The sequence below is a fragment of the Dromiciops gliroides genome, chromosome 1 (assembly GCF_019393635.1).
Source record: "Dromiciops gliroides isolate mDroGli1 chromosome 1, mDroGli1.pri, whole genome shotgun sequence".
NCBI lineage: Eukaryota > Metazoa > Chordata > Mammalia > Microbiotheria > Microbiotheriidae > Dromiciops > Dromiciops gliroides.
Window position 1 is genome coordinate 298896528 of NC_057861.1, and position 21245 is coordinate 298917772.

The 21245-nt window shown below is 36.2% G+C and overlaps 1 pseudogene; it reads left to right on the forward strand.

Moving 5' to 3' along the window:
• The first annotated feature begins 2797 nt into the window (after positions 1 to 2797).
• Positions 2798 to 8268, forward strand: LOC122748614 (annotated as a pseudogene).
• Positions 8269 to 21245: the final 12977 nt, after the last annotated feature.

A 21245-nucleotide genomic window follows, 5' to 3' on the forward strand; every position in this document is an offset into this window, starting at 1 on the left:
AAAATACTTTGGCTTTTGTTTTAATGCATAGGAGGCTAAAATGATTGAACTTAAACTTACCTTCATCCTTAAGGCAAAATCTCATCTATGAATATGCACATGCACCTCAGTTCATGTAACTGCTTTCCCTGAAAAGATGTATGCAAATCAAAATTTAGTTTCAATGTACTTGAAGAACTTGTTATATTAATATTGATACTCTGTTTTTTCTTTTTTCTTTACTGTAGCGAATACATTTGTTGATTAATATATGATAAATATTGTACTTTTAACTGTTCAAATTGTGCTTTGAATGATCAAATATTTCTGATTTTCAAAAAGGAAACATCACTGCCTGTAAACAGTCAATTGGTTTGACAATCAATAAACTCATTTGTTTGCTTAAGTAGGAAAAAAAATCAATAACTAGTCCCATGATTATGAAGGGTTCTGGGACACTGTAAATTACCCCATAATGAAGAGAGGAGAGGGAAGCCAGGAAGTGGGAAGTCACCTAAATCATGATCAGTTAAATGTAATGTTCTCTTTAAACCCTGTCCCATATTTGTCTTCCCATGGATCCCCCCCCAAAAAAAAATGAGGAGAAAAAGAGAACAAGATACACTTCAAGTTTCTTGTGTCTTTCCTAATGATTAGCTTAGATAAAATTTTTTAAAAGTAATTTGAGCATGCAGTGATCTTGTGTTGCGTGAATTATCTTTCTTCCCCAAATTTTAATCCAATTTTTTCTAATGATTTTTTATTAATCTCTCAAGAATACTTCTTTAAATACCATACTTAGGTAACCTTGTTCACAATTTTTGTCTCATAGAGCACTGGGCTTGGAATCATGAAGACTCTTTTTCATGAGTTCAAATGTGGCTTCAGACACTTATGAGCTGTATGACCCTGGACAAATCATTTCATCCTGTTTGCCTCAGCTCCTTATCTATAAAATGAGCAGTAGAAGGAAATAGCAAACCATTATAGTATCTTTGTCAAGAAAAACTCAAATGGGGTCATGAAGAGTTGAAGACAACTGAAACAACTGAACAAAAATGTTACAGGGATTATGCTAAAAGTGTTTTACAATTATCATCTTAGTTGATCCTCACAATAGCTGTGCACATCAAGTGTTATTATAATCCCCATTAGAGCTGAGGAAACTGAGGCAAAGAGAGAGTAAGTGATTCGTCGCTTCATAAATGTCTGAGGCCACGTTTGAACTCAGTAATTCCCGACTCTGGGCCAAGAATTCTTTCCATCTTCAAGGCCATCAAGTCAAACGTTTTTATTTACTCATGTGGAAACTTAGGCAAAGAGAAAAGATTTCTTGCCCAGTGGTGCACAAACTAGTAAGTATTTGAGACATTAGTGAATTCAATTTTTCTTTTTTTACTCCAAATTCAGTACTCTTTCACCTACACTACATAAAAACACTTTGACCAATTATACCAAATCTGATCATTTAGCTAGGCTCTTCCCCATCAAGGTGTGACTCAAAAGTGACAAACATGGAACAGGTTATAGAAAACATACCTCTAATGCCCATATTATTTATACATTTGGTGGAAGTTTGCATACTTAAGCCTAATATTGCAAAATACAAGAAAGGTTTAGTATTTAAGTGTTGAACCTAAATAAAAGTATGGTAAAATTGCTCCTGTGGTAATTGTTTGTACTGTGTCTAAGTTTAGTACCTGATTATGCAGTTAGACGTAGATTTGTTTGAGATTATATATGTGTCATATATTATAATCCTATCTAAGTATTTAATAAGAATACTTCCTATTACCTGAAAGACTATTGTCTTCACTTCATTTTGTGAATGTTTCTCACAATTATGGAAATTGCTTTCAAAATTAATTTAATATTCATATTAGAATAAAGCATCTGCTATGGCAGATGGGGCAAATGACATCAAGTTCATCTGGTATAATAACCCTTTAGGATCAACGTGTAGTTTACAGAAATAATTTGTAATTCATTTTGGATTAATTAATTTGAATTTATGGTGTTCCATCAAGGCATACTGCAGCTGCTCCCAGCACACACAGGATTAAGTTTAACTGGTTGTACTTTGGAAAATATGCATTTAGCCAAAAAAGAAAGATATTAGGCCATTTTTCATTATACATTCTTTACATTGACCTATAACAAGCATCTGCAGGAAAACTGAAAAGATAACAGTTTTGAACAGGGTAACGCATTTATTTAACAATCACAGAGATTTAACACTCCATACTGTGCACTCTGAAATACTTATTATGTGAGATGGAAAGATACATAGTTACAAGCAAGATTATTCAATCACTTTGAATGTTTTCTTCCTCTTCCCCTGCCCCCTGCTTCTCAAGTGCATGACAAGATTGAGAAGAAAAAGTAATATATTTTTCATACAAAAGAAAACATATCAAGCAAGTCAATTCCATTTTAGGTTGGAGTTTAAGAGAAATAATAACTGCAATTACACCCAGACTTCTAAGATATAATGCAATCAACTAGATAGAAATGGTTTGAAACCCCTTATGAGTACCTATTGGCTATTCAATCAACTTTTCAATTTTATTTTAAAGATTTTTAAAACTTTAGAGATTTTTAGAAAGGTGTGTTTATATTATAATTTTAAAATTATATTATCCAAGTAGAATTTCATAGAATGAAATAAAGTATTTGATTTAAATTAAATAAGTTTCATTTTAAAATTGACTCAATGTTTTCTTAAGGATACGTCTTTACAAATACATCCTTTTGTATATATATATATATATATATATATATATATATATATATATATATATATATATATATAAATAATATGGGCATTAGAGGTATGTTTTCTATCACCTGTTCCATGTTTGTCACTTTTGAGTCACACCTTGTATTTATATATATATATATATATATATATATATATATATATATATACACACACACAAACACATGTGGACCATCTGAAATTCTTATGAAAGCCTGAAAATGGGCTTTATAAATACACTACAACCAAACTAGGTTACTCTCTGAAAAATGTCATCATTTCCTATTCCTGTGCCTTGGTTCAAACTGTTTCCCATTTTAAACACATTGATTAAGCACCTAGTACAACACATAAAGCACAGTCTGCTCAGTGTGGAATATACAATGGAACAAAAAAAGTGTTACTTTTGTCTTGAAGACAAAGTATATTACACTGGGATAAAAGAACGACATTGAGTTCTAAGAACCCTATATACCAAGATAATCAAAATCCAAGGCAGAAGCTTATATAAGAAATAGAGTGATCAAAAATATCCTAGAAAAATATTGATATATCTGTTGAATTATATGCCTGATTTAAGGACCAAATTAACTATTTCATTCTTCATGAAGCCATTACTAGTCTCCTCCATCACCATCAGTATTTTTACCACTTATAACTTTGTTTTAAACTACCACATTCCTCTTTTCATATATTATTATGTATTATCACAACTTGTTTATGCATCTTATCCTCTTTTATATAACAACTTAATGATAATAATAAGACGTCTACTTTACATTTTCCCTCCTGCAGATCCTAGCACAGTGATATGCACATAGTAGGTGTTGATTAAAATGAAATTAGAGTTCCTAAGAATCTTGCCAAATAAAAAGTTCTAGAAGGTCTGTAGGTGTCTTCTAAAATGTTGAAGCACAAACAACAAATGATGTTATTTTTTTAGGGGGATATATTTATGCACATGTGTGTACTTCGAAATCACTTTTCCTTAGATTTTAGAATTTGAGTAACTTTTCCTCAAAATACACAAAAGAACTACATTCTTTAGTAACAGAGAAACACAAGGCAGAGGAAAAATAAACATAGCTATCTGAACAGGTTTTATAGAAATGAAATAAAATATTATTCACTTGTAATATATAGTCTTAATCTCCCCAATTGCATATTCAGATATTTTTTCTTTGCAATTTTAAGGCAAAGGAAGAATGTCCCTGTAATGATTTTGAAGGATGAGTATAACCAAAAGCCATTACAGGAAAAGAAAAGATAGCAGAGTAGATTTATGAAAGTTTTCATTGGCCTTGTTAGATGTCAGTTTACATTCAAAATCCTAAATCACAACTCCATAGGTTTCTCTATTACAGTCTCAGAATCATCTTTTCATTTGAATTTTCTTTTCTATTTATCTGGTTAGCCCCAGACACCTCTATTATTTTTATTTTTACATCTTTTTAATCTTTCATCTGCTTATCACAATTTCTTGCCTTCAAACTCATATATTCAAACCTATGAATATTATAGAGGGGTTGCATGTGATTAGCATCCATTAAGTAAGAATGCAGTTTATTTCTTTTTTGTAAAATGTTAAATGTGTAAACTATTTTATAATAATACACATATATTAATCCTGTTGAAATTTTGATTCTTTTCTAAGATGGGGAAGTTCATTCTCCTAAAAGCCTTCCTTTGAAATATTCTCAGTAATTTACCAATTCCTTGACAGGAAATTAGGGGAGAGCACTACAAGAAGAGAACTTTCTTTTCCATTTAAGTTGTCTCTTTTGGTTCTCTACAACTACTTTCAGATTTCTTCCATAAATAATCGCTTAACATGCTGACAGAAGAGACTATCAAGAACTATTTTTTCCTATCCTTAGATGATTTCATTTATTATGTGCTGTGATCCAGCTGCAGCAATATATTCATGCATCATCTCAGCTTTCTTCTCAAGGAAGAAAAACACAAAAATCGTGGAAATATTCTTACACTCCATTTCATTATATGGGCAAGATGTTAAATGTGAAAGTTACACATTGCTTATTGTATTGATGTTGCCCTTTATACAGATGGAAAATTTTAAAAAAGAAATTATCCTATTTCATTCAACAAATTTAAATTATACTTCCCCCAATAAATTTTAATTACTCTTTAAGGCAGATAATTTTAATTCATATAAATGGATTTTAATGATATTATAACAGTATTATAAAAGTGAAAAAATATCTTGTAAGTATTTATACTATTTTTGTTAGCACATGACAGAAAAAGTGATCTGTGATCTGCTAGTAGTTATTGATAATAAATGTGTCTGTGGAAACTACTTTGATAATTATTTGTCAAAATACACACGTGTAAAATTACATATAAATATATAGATACACATACATTCCACAAATTATTCACATTTTAGTAACTTGTTTTAAACTGGTTTTCCATTCACTTTTCCCTTGCCAAATGTGAGTCTTATTTTTGAATTATTTTAAGAGGCTAGTCAAATAGACAATTACATGAATGACAGAACTGGTGAGATACAAATGTGAGACTGGATAGGACATATGTACCAACTCTTTGGCTCTTTTGGTTCATCTGTTTTGCAATGTACTGTTACACTTGTTGAAAAATTTTCAATCTAAAGGAAATTGAAGTCATTATCCTGATCCATAGTGAGTGTGCTGCCTAGTAGGAGAGACAGAAACCAAGTTGCCACGAGCAGATACATACAAGTAAACCCACAAAATACATTAAACAAAGGAATACTTCAATCACAAAACAACATGAATAGCAATCAGACACAATGCACTCTCCGTAACAAAGAAAAAAATAAAATGTCTTTCCAAAAAGAAAATATCTTTCAGTACAAGGAGATGAGACAATTCTTTATTCTTAATGATTTAGCTAGGAATCAGAATATGGGGCTCAATACCTGACATGGATCCATCAACTCATGAGATTGCATCCCTAATGATGTACATTGCAGCCCATCCATTTCTTACCATCATTTTAATATGTGTTCTCATGTTCCAATAATTCCCTACAAGGGGTCTACCCAATATTCTAGAGGGTGTGTGAGTTGGTATTGTTAGAATATTGGTAGAATACATGGTATTTTCATCAAATAGCCCTTACTTTATGGGACCAAACTATTTTGTTCTGTTTCTACATATTTTTACATAATTTTTGATTATTTTGTGAAATTCTTCATCTGTATTGCATGGCAGTCTATTTACCATGGTTGACCTTTGAATGTCCTTCAAAATTCATGTTTTGAAAAGAGCTATATACTATGACAGTAATACATCATCATTGGGAAATATTATGTAAATGATGGGCCCTTGTTTCAGGGGAAAATTTTTATCTCTCAAAATGTATTTTTCCTATACTCAGAAAAAAATGGGTTGTATCAATACAATGTTATTTTGTTAATAACGGAATATTTTATTTTCATACAGATATGAAAAGTAAAAATAATAGCTATATAAACAGAATGTATTTAGCAGATTTTCATTCAAATCTATAAATTTTAGCTATTATTTTATCATTAAGCATGAAAACATAGACCTTCTTTGTAAGAATTTCAGAAACTATATTCTAATAGAACAGCACGGTTACTAACTTGACCAAATTCCAAAAGACCTGATAGTAAGTTACAAATATTATACCATGTTAGAGAAAATGTAGTATTTTCTGATTGGACACAAATAATAAATGGGTTTGGCAGCAAGGAGAGCCTGTATCCATAGGTAGAAAACTATATTTATTTAGGAATGCTTATGATTGAAAGATCATTTTACCCATATTTGCAGGATTTGGTAATTCATTTTTCCTTCACCCACCAATATCACTGTATCTCTTGATCAAGTGGATTTATATCTAATGGTACCTATGACACGTTGTAATTAGAATGAAAGTTCCAGAATTCTAGAAATCTTAGAAGTGGCAGATATGTATGGAGTGATTTTGATATTATAACAAAAGGGAATACTTAAAGAGGAAAAAAAGGAAAGAGTTTTATCTTAATAAGCCAACAAGAAATATAATTTGATGGAATGTTAGGGAACCTTTTTTTCAGTTGTCATGTGACTAACATTAAAGACCTACAAAATTATCAATATTAAAATGCCAGGGGGCAGCTAGGTGGCTCAGTGGATAAAGCACTGGCCTTGGATTCAGGAGGACCTGAGTTCAAATCCAGCCTCAGACACTTGACACTTAACTAGCTGTGTGACCCTGGGCAAGTCACATAAGCCTCATTGCCCTGCAAAGAAAAAAAAATAAAAAATAATTCCAGGCTATACATCAGCATCATTTGCAGAGGATAAAAAGCCATTGGAATTCTACAAAGAACTCAATAACACTCATCAAATTAAAATACATCATTTTATAATCTTTTCCTTTAAGGAAAAAGGGAATGGTGAGAAATATTGGAATATTGGAAAGAATGAGTATAAAATAAATAATGAGAGAGGCTAAAGTTCTATAGATAACACGCCATCACAGTTTTTTATTGTTGTTTGTTTGTGTTTGGTTTTGTGACACTGCTCCCTCCTGGTACTCCTTTATTCTGAGTGACCACTGAGATCCGCAATAACTACTAACTCAACCTCATGGATTGGAGCTGTGGCAAAGTGCTGGCCGTGGCTCTGGACATGTCTGTGTACCTGCGGAGCTCAGGCTCAGGGGAGATCTTGCAGCTGCTGCAGACCGAGTGGCCCAGGGACTGCATGTCCTCCGTGGCCTGGATCAAGCAGGGAAACTACCTGGCTGTGGGTACCAGCAACGCAGAGGTTGAGGGGTGGGACGTCCAGCAGCAGAAACGGCTTCGGAACATGAGCAGCCACTCGCCACGCGTGGGCACGCTGGCCTGGAACAGCTAGATCCTCTCCAGCGGGAGATGGCCACGTCCATGACCGTGATGTCTGAGTGGCAGAACACCACGTGGCCACGCTGAGCGGACACAGCCAGGAAGTGTGTGGCCTCCGTTGGGCCCCTGGTGGCTGATACCTGGCCAGTGGTGGCAATGACAACTTGGTGAACGTGTGGCCCAGTGCCCCGACCGATGGGGCCTGGAGGCCCCTACAGACCTTCATTCAGCACGTGGGCTCAGTCAAGGCTGTGGCCTGGTGTCCCTGGCAGTCCAATGTGCTAGCCACTGGAGGCGGCTCCAGAGATGGTCACATCCGCATCAGGAACGTCTGCTCAGGAGCATGTCAGTGCCGTGGATGCCCAGTCCCAGGTGTGCTCTATCCTCTGGTCCCCACACTACAAAGAGCTCATCTCTGGCCATGGTTTTGCCCAGAACCAGCTGGTCATCTGGAAGTACCTGAGCATGGCCAAGGTGGCCCGAGTTCAAAGGTCACACGGGCCGAGTCCTGAGCTTGACCATGAGCCCTGATGGCTGCACCGTGGCCTCAGCTGCCACCGATGAGACTGTGCACCTGTGGCGCTGCTTTGAGCTGGACCCTGCGCACAGGCGGGAACAGTAGAAGGCAAGTGCGGCCAAGAGCAGCCTCATCCACCAGGGCATAGGCTGAGGCTGGTCCCAGCTCCCTCCCCTGCCCACTGGGTTTTATTTTTCTAATAAAGACACCTGTCCTCCTAAAAAAAAAATGATTACAAGAAATAATTGGGCAAGACTCTATGTTTGCAATTATTTGCAAACATTCATATTAATTATCAATAATACATTGTTTATTTAATAGAATATAATAATCATATATAAAATTAATTTTATGTTAGATATATTTCTTGGAAAAAAGTTGAAATATTTGGTTCAATGTCAGACACAGTTTTAATTTTGCTTCTGCATCATTTTCATATTTTGGTTTAAATTGACAATAAAATGCTCACATGAATATTTGATAGCACTATCTAGTACCAAGATGGCAGAATGAGGAAGGAACCCTCTAAAGCCCTCCCAAATTTCTCGTCCAAACAAGTAGAATACTCTGAATTGTTCCAGGAGCAGGGCAGCAACTTACCAGCCTGGCAAGAAAGGTATGTCTTACCTGGGTGGGAGGGAAGTGAGGCTCAAGGGCAGCAGCAGCAGCAGCAGCAGCAGCAGCCAAACTAGTTTCACAGTAAGGGACCTACAGAAAAACTTTATGCTAGAGTAATCCAGCAATAGGGACTGCAAATCCCTTAGGAAACTGAGCAGTCTGACAAGCACAGCAAGGAACCATCCCAGTGATCCCACCCCAACAAAAGCACCAGGGAGGCCTTAAGCCCCTACTGACCCATAGTAGTAAAGCCCCTTCCCCAGACTAGTCAACAGTGAGATCCTGACCCTGGGACCTACAAGCAAAGGGACTCTGTTTCCCTAAAATCCAGCAGCAGGGGCCCCCAACTCTTGGCAGATTTGAAACAAAATTACTGCTCCATGGCCTACTCTTGGTGAGAAGCTGTTTCCATAGAAATCCAGAAGTAGAGGCCCAATACTTGGGCAGATTTGTAGCAAAATTACTCCAGGACCTGCTAACAGAGGTGAAATTTACCCTACAGAGAAAGCAAAGAAAAAAAAAACCATGAAAGAAAAAATATGAGTGCAGCTAGGTAGTGCAGTGGATAAAAGCACCAGCCCTGGATTCAAGAGGATCTGAGTTCAAATCCAGCTTCAGACACTTGACACTAACTGTGTGACCCTGGGCAAGTCACTTAACTGTCATTGCTCTGCCTAAATAATGATTAATAATAATAATAACGACAATAATAATAATAATAAGGTTTCAGGCCCAAAAAGAATTCCTGGAAGAGTTTTAAAAGGACTTTAAAAAGCAAATTGTACAAACAGAAGAAAAAAATTGGAAAAGAAATGAGAGTAATGCAAGAGTCATGAAAAAAGAGCCAATAGCATGGGGAAAGATATACAAAAATTTAGAGAGGAAAATAACTCCCTAAGAAAAAAACAAGCAATTAGGCAATTGGAAAAGGAAGTACAAAAGGTCACTGAAAAAAAATTCTTAAAAATTAGAATTAAACAAGTTGAAACTTGTGACTCTAAGAGACATCAAGATATGATAAAACAATTTTTTTTAAAATTAAAAAAAAAGAAAAAATATGAAATTCCTCATTGGAAAAACAACTTACCTAGAAAATAGATCCAGGAAAGATAATGTAAGAATTATTGGACTACCTGAAAGCCATGATCAAAAAAACAAAACAAAACAAAACAAAACAAACAAACAAACAAAAAACCCTGGACAATATCTTTCAAGAAATTACCAAACTGCTCTGAAATATTTGAACCAGAGAGCAAAATCGAAATTGGAGGAATACATTAATCATTGCCTGAATGATGCCCAAATGAAAACTCCCAATAGCACTATAGCCAAATTCCAGAGCTCACAGTCAAATGAGAAAATATTTCAAGCAGCTAAAAGGAAACAATTCAAATATCATGGAGCTATACTCAGGATTATACAAGATTTGGCAGCTTCCACATTACAGAACTGAAGGACTTGCAATATGGTATACTGGAAGGCAATTTCTATTTTAGCTTCTGCTACTAGAATTTCAGGGCAATATTCCCTGAGAATATCTTGGAAGATGATGTATAAGTTCTTTCCTTGATCATGGTTTTCAGGTAGACCAATAATTTTCAAATTATCTCTCCAGTACCTATTTTACAGGTCAGCAGGTTTTCCCAGAAGATATTTCACATTACCCTCTTTTTTTATTCATTTGGATTTGCTTTATTGTGTCTTGGTTTTTCTTAAATTCACTGGCTTCCATTTGTTCAATCCTAATTCTTAGGCAATTATTTTCACCAGAGACCTTTTCCATTTGGCTTTTCAAGCTGCTAACTTTTTTCTCCTGTCTTTCCTACATCACCCTTATTTCTCTTTCTATTTTTTCCTCTACCTCTTTAACTTTATCTTCAAAGTCCTTTTTGAACACCTCTATGGCCTGAGTCCAAATTCATATTTTTCTTTGAAGCTTTAGATTTAGGGGCCCTGACTTTAACATTTTCCTCTAAGGGTGTACCTCAATCTTCCTTGTCACTTGTGGGGTCCAAATTTAATATAGGGAGAGTTTATTGAGTGGCTCACCATAATATTGGGGTCCTGGAAATAATGAGGGACATCTAAGTCCAAAGCTCCCTTGCCTCTGAACTGCCTTTTTAGATATTTCTCCCAGGCCAGTAAGAAAGGAGCCTAACAGCCTCTTTTCCACAAATGAATCAGGTTTTATTAATGGGAATAAAATAAAGAGCAAAGGTGAAATTAATAAAATCAAAGACAAAGGAATAGGGAAAAAGAAATATGGATAATTCCCCCTACTAACCTAAGTCTATACAATCCCCAAACTTGCTTCCAGTTCAACTAATTCAAAGGAGCATGGCTCATATGTTAACTCACCACCTGGGGTCCATAGCTTTAATGGGAAACAGCTTTGCAGCCAGGGTCTGAAGAAAAAATTTGCTAAGAAAGAACCTCTTTCTGCCTGCTCCTGCAGCTCACACCACTGGAAAGAAGGTGACTCCTGGAAAGAGACTGAGCTCCCCTCAGCAAGTATTTACTCTTCCTCCCCCAAAAGGGGAGGTCCTTCAAACTGCCTGTGGAGAGTGGTTTCTCCTGCTGACATCAGCAGCATATGTCACTCAGGACAGGAAAGGTGTGACCCATCCCAATCAGTCTGCCAAATTCCATTATCTTACCACACACTAAAGGAACTTTCTATGGTCTTCACCTTTCTCCGGATGCTCAGCTTGACTTTCTTTTACTTGACTTTTAGCTCCTTAAAGTGGGGCACTGTTTCCAGGCTGCACTGTCCCAAGCTTCAGGAGGTGCCAGGTGGTATGATTTAAGGAGGAGCAGGTTCTTCACTTGCCTGACCTATTCCCTGATCTGTAGATGACCCAAGACCAATGTGCTAATCAACCAGCTTTTTGCGTTGTGGTTGTCAATTCCAGTGAGCCTGCACCCTTCCCTGACCTGGGGCACTGCTACTCAAGCCTACCTCCCAGTTCCCAGCAGGGATGAAAAACCCAAGTTCTTTCTCAGCACCAGCAGAGACCCCTGTAATCTCCCCTGCCTGCCTAGGGCTCAGCCATCTCACCAAATTGTGAGCTTAGTTCCAGGCAACACTGGCACTATAGCTGATTCAGAGGTTCTTGGGGGTCTCTTTCTCTGGTGAGGCCTTCCTGGAATTAGACCTGTGTCAGCGTGACTGTGGGGTTTGTTTTCACTCCTGTCTCAGCACAGCAGCACCTTCCTTCTGACCTTCTAAGCTGCCCTTGGTTCAAAAATGATCTCAGCACACTCTTCTGTGGATTTTGCTCCTCCAGAAATTGTCCTATGGCATTATTTGGATGTTTTTTTGAGTGATCATGTAGGGAGTGTAAGAGCTCCCCTGCATTACATTTTACATTGTACTTAAAGTTCATCTGCATATATTGTTTGGTTTTTCATGAGGTTTTTACATAAACTTACCTTTATTTATTTATTTTGTTTTGGTGAGGCAATTGGGGTTAAGTGACTTGCACAGGATCACACAGCTAGTAAGTGTCAAGGGTCTGAGGCCAGATTTGATCTCAGGTCCTCCTGAATCAAGAGCCTGTGCCTTATCCACTGCACCACCTAGCTGCCCCAATAAACTAACCTTTTTAAGGAAAAAAAATTCTTCAGACATGACTTCTTTTTATTCTACCACTGACACCCCAATTATACTTTCATAGAAATTTTACTGAATGTTTGATCACTTTGCCAAAAAAGTATTGTTGTTGTTATTGTTTGTTTGTTTTTTGTTGTAGTTTTTTTTTTTTAATGAAAGTCTAACAGATGAAGGGGGCAGCTAGATGACACAATGGATATAACACTGGGCCTGCAGTCAGGAAAACCTAAGTTCAAATCTGGTCATACACTTACTAGCTCTGTGATACTGAGCAAGTCACTTAACCAGTTTGCCTTAATCCACTGGAGAAGGAAATGGGAAGCTACTGTATCTTTGCCAAGAAAGTCCCATGAACTGTATGGTCTATGGGGTTCCAAAGATTCTGACAGGAGTGAATAATGACAACATTTTGGATTTATTTTATTTTATTTCATTTTTGGAGTGTGTGTGTGTGTGTGTGTGTGTGTGTGTGTGTGTGTGTGTGTGTGTGTGAAATCAAGTTAAATTTTATTCTGGTACCACAATAGTGAAAACTTTGGAAAATAGAAAACTTGGTTCCATAGCAGAAATACCAGAGGCTAGCATCTAATAATCTTCCTATTGCCTTTCAGTTCAGGACCTTCCATCCAAACTTCTCTGGTAAAGGCCCACTCCCACAGCACCCCCCAAGCAACTCAGGACTAGAGGCTTTGTTCCTGCTCACCAGAAGATTCCACAAAAGGGCAATTAGTGGCTACCATGCTTCACTTTAGACTTTAGCTCATGACATAGCATATAGTCTTTATACTTTTTGACACTGAACTTCCCAGTGGTACAGGGACCACAATTACCACTGAATCACTGTTGTCTGACCTGAAGTGTATTTCTCAAGTAGTAAAAGTCAAATTCGTGGAAACCTCAGGAGAGGAAAGATGTAAAGGTATAAACTGGGGCTTCAACACGTGTGCATGTGTGTGTGTGTGTGTGTGTGTGTGTGTGTGTGTGTGTGTGTGTGTGTGTGTGTGTGTGTGTTTAGGAAGAGGAAGAAGTAGCACAAGTTCAATCCACTTCATCTACTTTCTTTTCCTACATCCCCATCACATTGCCATCTGAGAATAAATTAACTCCTTCCTGATGTTCTTCTTCCCCTTCTGACCTTCACACACACACACACACACACACACACACACACACACACACACTCATCTGAGACACTTGACAAAAGGGATTCTGAGCTCCCTCAATAACCTATCTCTGGGCTTTCTTGATGAAGAACTTCAAGTTGCCAGAGTCTCCATGCTGGAAGTCTACCCTACACTCCTTGCTGAATAAGATTTTGATGAAGGACTTCAATGTCAGTGAGGAGCTGAAAGTTAGGTGGAGGATTTTGTTTTTTCCTGAACTAAGGCTTTTAGTAAATGTGAATAGCTTCTTAGTGTCATTCTAGCATTTCTCTTGGATGAGAAGGGTGAAGTGAGGAAGCTCTCCCTTTCCACTTTTCATCCCTTCCTTCCATGAGGATTTGGTCCCAGCTGACCTTCACCTAGACTGTCAGTCTCCCTCAGACAGTCATGCTTTTCTAGTAGAAACTACAGAGCTTTGACCCAGAAAAAGTAGAATGAAGTAAACTGAGAGAACTGAATCTCTCATTAACATCTGTTCTAGGCCAAGGTAGCTACATGGCAAAGTTGATAGCGAGCCAAGTCTGGAGTCAAGAAGATCTGAGTTCCAATCTGGCTTCAGCCACTTAATAGATGTGTGAACCTGGGCAAGTCATTTAACTCTGTTTGCCTCATTTTTCTCATCTATAATATGAGCTGGAGAAGCAAATGGCAAACAACTTTGGTATATTAAATAAAAGAAAAATATGACCTAAATGAGGTCATGAATAGTTGGACTGAATGAAATAACTAAGCAACATTAACAAAATCTGAAAAACAAAGATAGATTGTGTCATCAGTAACGTGTATGATTAAAAAAAATATGAACTGTTCCACCTAGAAATTTGCTCTAAAATTTTTCTTTCAATGAGGCCTTTCTCATTGTTATATGAAAATCATTCAAAATCCCTTGAAAAAAAAAGAGACAAACTTTTTCAGTTGTTGAGAAAAAGCAATGGCAGCTAAAGATCCTGAGTGTTCCAATTATAACCTTACATCTCCAAAAGAAAGTCTTGATGTTTTATATGAGCTTTACTTAAAAAACTGTGGAAGTACATGAAAGAGTTACAGGATAGGCTCCTATGGGTTACAGACTAAAGCAGTGCAGGAAACATCCAAATCAATAAGACAGCACATCTATTTGAATATTTCATATAAAGTGAGAACATAGAAATATGATTATCCTATAAGTCCTAAATATGATATATATATATTTTTTAATTTTCATTCAATCCCTTTGGATTCCAAATACTCTAATCTCATTAAAAGACTCTGCAAAATAGTCATATGAAACACGGAATTTTTCTGATTCACTTACATCAGATTCACCATTTTACAATTTTGAAATGTTCAACATACAAGTGATCAAATTGATTTTCAATAACAGGCTACAATATGTACTTAATGATAAGACAGCTTATACCCTACATGAGGCAGAAATCATATTTAATGGCCAACAGCAACATATAAGAAACTTGTTTTAGTGGATCAGTAAGAAAATATTCAATTACAAAAATGAAAGGAATTCATTGGGCAAGTCTATGTTTTCTAATCTTTTCATTTGTATTGATTTTAGAAAGGAGTACAAAATAATGTAAAGCTCTTTAAGGTCAGGAATATTTTTTAACTTTATCTTGGGGAGAGGATTTTGGGAAGAGGGCATATTAGGAAAGAAAACCTTTGGTTCTCCCGACTCCCTCCATATAAAAAGAGAACATTACCTTGGAGGGAACATAGATCAGGGTCAATAAACAAAAGTTAGGGTAAAGAAGTTATTTTCTTTAGACAACTGGAAAAGAAACCCAGTAAAGACCAGATATCCAGGGGGCAAAGGCTTGCTATAAGTGAAGGATAAATACCCCCAGGCAAACTCTGTATAATCAACCAAACAAGCCCTGGTGGCAGCTATGATTAGAAGCAGCTGCAACCTTAGAAACTTTCATCTAACTGACAGTGTCAGGGTCTGAAGGGTGAGTAGAAGATTGAATGACCTATCTCTGTTGAGGGAAACTCCAAACACAGCTGTGATGACCAGATGTATCCCAGGCTGGATTACAACTATAGGGGAGAAGGAGATACCACTGGTGAGTGTAGTAGCAGAGGGGTGGGAACCCTGATGGCTGAGGGCACTTGCCAGACAGAAGAGACCTGGTTTTAGTTCTAGGGCAGAGAGGACAGGTGTAATTTGCAGCAGAGACCTCAGGGAGCAACATCATTTGGAGAACAATGTGACTAGGTGCCCTAATTTAGGCTTAGGTGTAGAGGGGAGCCCAAGGTTGAGCACCAGGACAAACCTCAGAAAATAAGTATCAGAGCCTTGGGGCATCATTCCTCATACTGCAGGGTAGAACTGGATTACACTAATAGTTTCTAAAATAAAATAAAACAAAAAATAAATAAAATTGAGTAAGTAAAGGAGAAAGGATAAAATGATATACAGCTACTATAGAGAAATAATTGATTTGGTTTCATAGTCAGAGGAAGATAATGAAGCTAAAAAAAAGCTACTCCCTTTTCAATGAGAAACACTAAATGGCCCTAAGTATAAAAAGAGTTCATGGAAGAACTTAAAAAGGATTTTAAGAATCAAATAAGAGAGATCAAGGGAAAATTAGGGGGAAAAAAGAAGAGCTACCCAAGAAAATCAATAAAATTATGAAAAGAAAGGCAGTTGAAATAAACTTGAAATAAACCATCAAAAACTTAAAGAAGAAAATAATATCCAGAAAATTAAAATCAGGCAAAGGAAAGCTAATGTTGTTCTAAAATATCAAGAAATAATAACACAAAATCAAGAGAATGAAAAAAATACAAGAGTATGTGAAACATCATTAGAAAAACAACTGATCTAGAGAACAGATTGAGGTGAAATAATATAAAAATAATTGGACTACCTGAATCACATACTTTACCCTTGATACAATATTACAAGAAATTATCAAGGAAATTTTCTCTGAACTTCAACAAGAAGGTAAAGCAGAAATAGAAAAAATACACCCATCACCACTTGAAAGTTCCCAGGAGAAAAATTTAAAGGAATATCACAGCCAAGTTTCAAAGCTTCCAGGTTAAGCAGAAAATATTGGAAGCAGCAGCAACAACAGTTAAATATTGTGGGGCTACAATAAGTTTTATACAAGACCTAGAGGCTACTATGTTGAAGAACTGCAAGTCTTGGAATACTGTATTTCACAGATCAAAAGAGCTGGGACTACAACCAAGACAATTCCAAACAACTCATGATGGAAAGTGTACTCCACATCCAGAAAAAACAAAACAAACAAATAAACAAAAACCCCCTGTGGATTCTGAATGCATAATGAACCATACTGTTTCTACTTTTGTTTTTATTTTTTTCATTTTTTCCTTTTTTCCTTTTGTTCTGCTTCTTCTTTCACAACATGACTAAGGTATAAATACGTTTAATGTGATTATACTTACATAATGTAAGGAATTAATTGTGATTTGGAGCTTTCATAACCCTATCTTTGTTTCATTATGATCAGACTGAAAAAAATGTAAGTTTGAAAAGCCTAAGATAAGATGGGTGTGTACTTTGGGAGATAATTGAACAAACAAGAGGAAGTCCTCTGACTACGGGGAACATTTATTTATTTATTTAATTATTTTTTTGCGGGGCAATGGGGGTTAAGTGACTTGCCCAGGGTCACACAGCTAGTTAAGTGTCAAGTGTCTGAGGCCGGATTTGAACTCAGGTACTCCTGAATCCAGGGCCGGTGCTTTATCCACTGCTCCACCTAGCTGCCCCCCCAGGGAACATTTATTGAAACGAAGTAACTAAGCCTCCCCTAACATCCCATGTGGATGTGCTGAGCCAATTAGAGACTCAGCATGGCTAAGAACCACCCCTTCCTATGGGAGAATCAGAGGCAATTGGAGGAGAAGGGTGAGAGGAGTTTTCTGAGAGGCAATTAGGGAGTTTTTCTGAGGAGAGTTTGCTGAGGAAATGGGAAAGGAAGACAGATAGTTGGAGGAGCTGCTAATGTTTGACCTGCAAACCAAAACAGAAGAGACTGCAAGATAATTCTCATCAGAGCTTCAGATTTCAGGTGTTGGTGAGTTTGTGTTTTTTTAGCTCTTTGGAGCTAGCTGGGCTGGAGGCAGGTTTTGGGTTCCTGGGGCCTTTTTACTTCAGAGATTTACACATTGTTCCTAGCTCTATTAACCTCACTTGTGTTTTAAATTAGTTCCCATTAGTAAAACCTGTTTTGTATTTTTGAAAGAGGATGTTAATTTCTTTTTTTATCCCAATATTAAGGTGAGCCAACCAATTAACTCTTCCCATACTAAATTTGGCATTTACAATAGCCTATATCAGATTTCATTCTATCTTGGGGAGAGGGGAGGGGAGGGAAGGGAGAGAGGGGGGAAATTTGGAACTAAAATTCTTATGAAAACAAATGTTAAACTATCTTTACATGTAACTGGAAACTAGTAAAAATATTTTTATGATTTAAAAAAAGAGCTGAGACTACAAGCAAGGGTAACTTACCTAGCAAAGTTAAGTATAATCATGAATGGGAAAAATGGACATTTAATGAATTGAAAGACTTGCAAGAATTTGGGACAAAAACACCAGAACTTAATGGAAAATTTGACATATAACACCCAGGATAAATATAAGGTAAATAAATAATAAATAAAGTCAAATTGTTTACTTCTTATATATGAACATATGAGTACTTTTTTACTGTCATTATTATTTCAGTCATTTGAAAAAAAGGCTTGGGCTGAGCTCAGTAACATGGGGTGTTTCTAAAAATATAAAACTGTAGGCAAAAATAAAAAGAAGTAATCTCATGCAAGTGAGGCATAAAAGGAAAAAAATGATATAGAAGAAGTTAGTGGGGGGTCAGGTGGATAGTGCTGGAATCATGATCTCATTGGGGATGGATTAAAGAGAAAACAACATAAATATGGACGGGTATAAAAGTCCTCTAAAAATAAGAATAAGAAAATTTCATCTTTGCCTCTCCAACACCTAACATGGTTTCTGTGATAAATTTGCTCCTTAGATATTTGTTGAATGATATGGGGAATGCATGAGCCTAAAAGGTGATGGTGATAATGAAGAAGACAAAGATGATGTTGATGAGGATAGCTGGCATTTATAGAACAAGAGGATGTTGCATAGAGAGATTAATTTACCAATTGTCACACAACTAATAAGTGTTCAAGGAGAGATTGAATTCTCTTCTTCCGGACATCAGCCCAGCACTGAATCCACTACCTCACATAGTTAATATTTAACCATCATATTGTTGAGTAACAGAAAAAAAAAACCTTTCCAATATTTATAATTCTTGTTATTGTCTTTGTCTTCCTGGTTCAAGGTCCTGACCCTACCATTTTATCATTCCAGATAAAGTTTGTTTCCTCACTTGTAAAGAGGCAAAATTCATTTGGGTTCTTTCTAAAATCCCTTACAGGTCAAAAATTATATTATTCTTAATGCAACAACTCTTAAATACCTCTGCTTGCAAATACATTTAAGCTGTATTTAAAGGAAAGTATGTGGGTGAGGAAAAGATGAGTGGAAGCCACCTGTAAATCCAGATGAAATCATCCCTTAATTATTTCCACTTTCCTAAAGGAATCCAGATTGCTCCCTATGCTTATTACCCTCATCCTCATCAGTAAGGGAACTAGTTTCATTCTAAACTATTTGCAGCTGTATGTAAATTAATTCTTTACTTGGATAATTAAAACAAAATAATAATATATACCCCCTGAAGCTTCAAGGAGGAAGTTTTAAGACAAATAAAAGGATGTTCTTCTTAACACAGCAGGTAGTAAACATATGGGCCTCATTACATCAAGAGCTTGTACAAGCTGATAATATAAACAGGTTCAAGAAGGATTTAGCTACATTCCTCATCCATAATGTACAATGAAAAGAACAGGGTCCATCCCTAAGTGAGAGAGTATTTTTATACAGAGGAACTGCCATGGTCTTCCACAAAATATTATTTGATACAACTTCCAGAATTATAATATTAAATCTAATTATATGATTCAGCATATTTCTTAGATATACTAGTGGTTTATAGATTAAACATTGGATCCTATTTTAGGAGTCTACATAACAACAAGCAATAATTAAAAAGATTTTCAAAAGAATTAATAGGCTGATAAGATTTATTTTGGAAGAAAAAGATGATTTGAAAAGTAAATAAAATGTATTAAATGTCCACAGTATACTATGTGCTATATAACAGAAATATAAGCATGAATAGACAGATCTTAACAAAAAGGACTAATAGAATTTATAATCAAGAAAGATAGGCAAATGGCACCTATGAGCCCTTGAAGAATTAAGAGAAACAGACCTGAAAAAAGGCTAAAATTCCTTATTTTAATGAGAGAGAGAGAAACTAAATACAAATAACCTGGACTTAGATAATTGGAAAAAAACGGAAAATATTATGAAAGAAATGTGTAATGAATATCAAGAAAGTAAAATGATAATATGAAAGAACTGTTATGACTTCATCAAAAATAGGTCACGGCAGACTAATCTCTGCTCTTGTTTTGACAGGATACACTCAACTAGTAGTCAATAAATGAATGAGCATTTATTAAGCACATATTTTGTACCAGATAATATGGTAAATAGTGGTATATAAGGAAGTAACCAAGTCATATAATTTACCAATATTTTAGCAAAACATTTAGCCAAGTCCCTCATGTTATTGTTGGGGAAAAGATATGGACTAAGAAATAATACAATTGTGCTGACAAATTACTAGATAAATGGTTAGTTTCAAAATAATATATCAATTACTTGGATTAAAGCCATAGATGTTATGCTTATCAAATAATATAGATATTTAATTCAATCAGTTAGTAACACTTACTAATCCCTACTATGTGCTTGACAATGTGCTAAACACATAATAAAAAGAATGCAAAAGACAGACCATGATCTCAAGTAATGCACAGCCTAATAGGGGGAACAACATGCAAATAACTATGGATAAAGAAGAATTCAGGATTCATTTTTTGGGGGAGGAGGGAATCATCAGAGGTAGGAACCAAGCATTAAGGGTATTGGGAAAGGCTTCCAATTTAAAACGGAATTTTAGCACAGACTTGAAAGAAGCCAGAAAAGCCTGGAAGGATGTAGTGAGGAGGAAGAACATTTCAGGAAATAGAGGAAATGTAATAGACATTTAAGAAGTCTGGAAAGGTAGGAGAGGGGACAGTTTATAAAAGGCTTTGACTGACAGAAGATTTTACATTTGATCCTGGAGGAGAGAGGGAACCTCTGAATTTATTCAGTTTGGTCAGACTCAGGCTTTAGGAAGATTACTTCAAAAGAATAGAAGACGGATGAGAGTGGGGAGAAAATTGTGGCTGGGAGACCAATATCTGATTGATATTGCAATAGTCCAGGCATAAGGTGATAAGTGCCTGCAACACATGGGTGGTAGTATTGAAGGAGAGAGGAAGGTTTTCAAAAGATATGTATACAATGGTGAAAACTGAGAGGTATTGGCAGCATATTAGAATGGGGGTGGGGTGGGAGTGAGGAGTTGAGGATGATATTTATATTAGGAGCCTGTGTGACTGGGAGGGTAGTGGAATCCTCAATATAATATAGAATATAAGAAGAGTAAAGAGTTTGGGGAGGGGGAAATGTGTTAATTTTTGAACTTCTTGACTTGGGACATTTAGTTTGAGATGTCTAGTAGGCAATTAGAGATGCTTATCCATAGGTCAGCAGAAAGTGTAGGCCT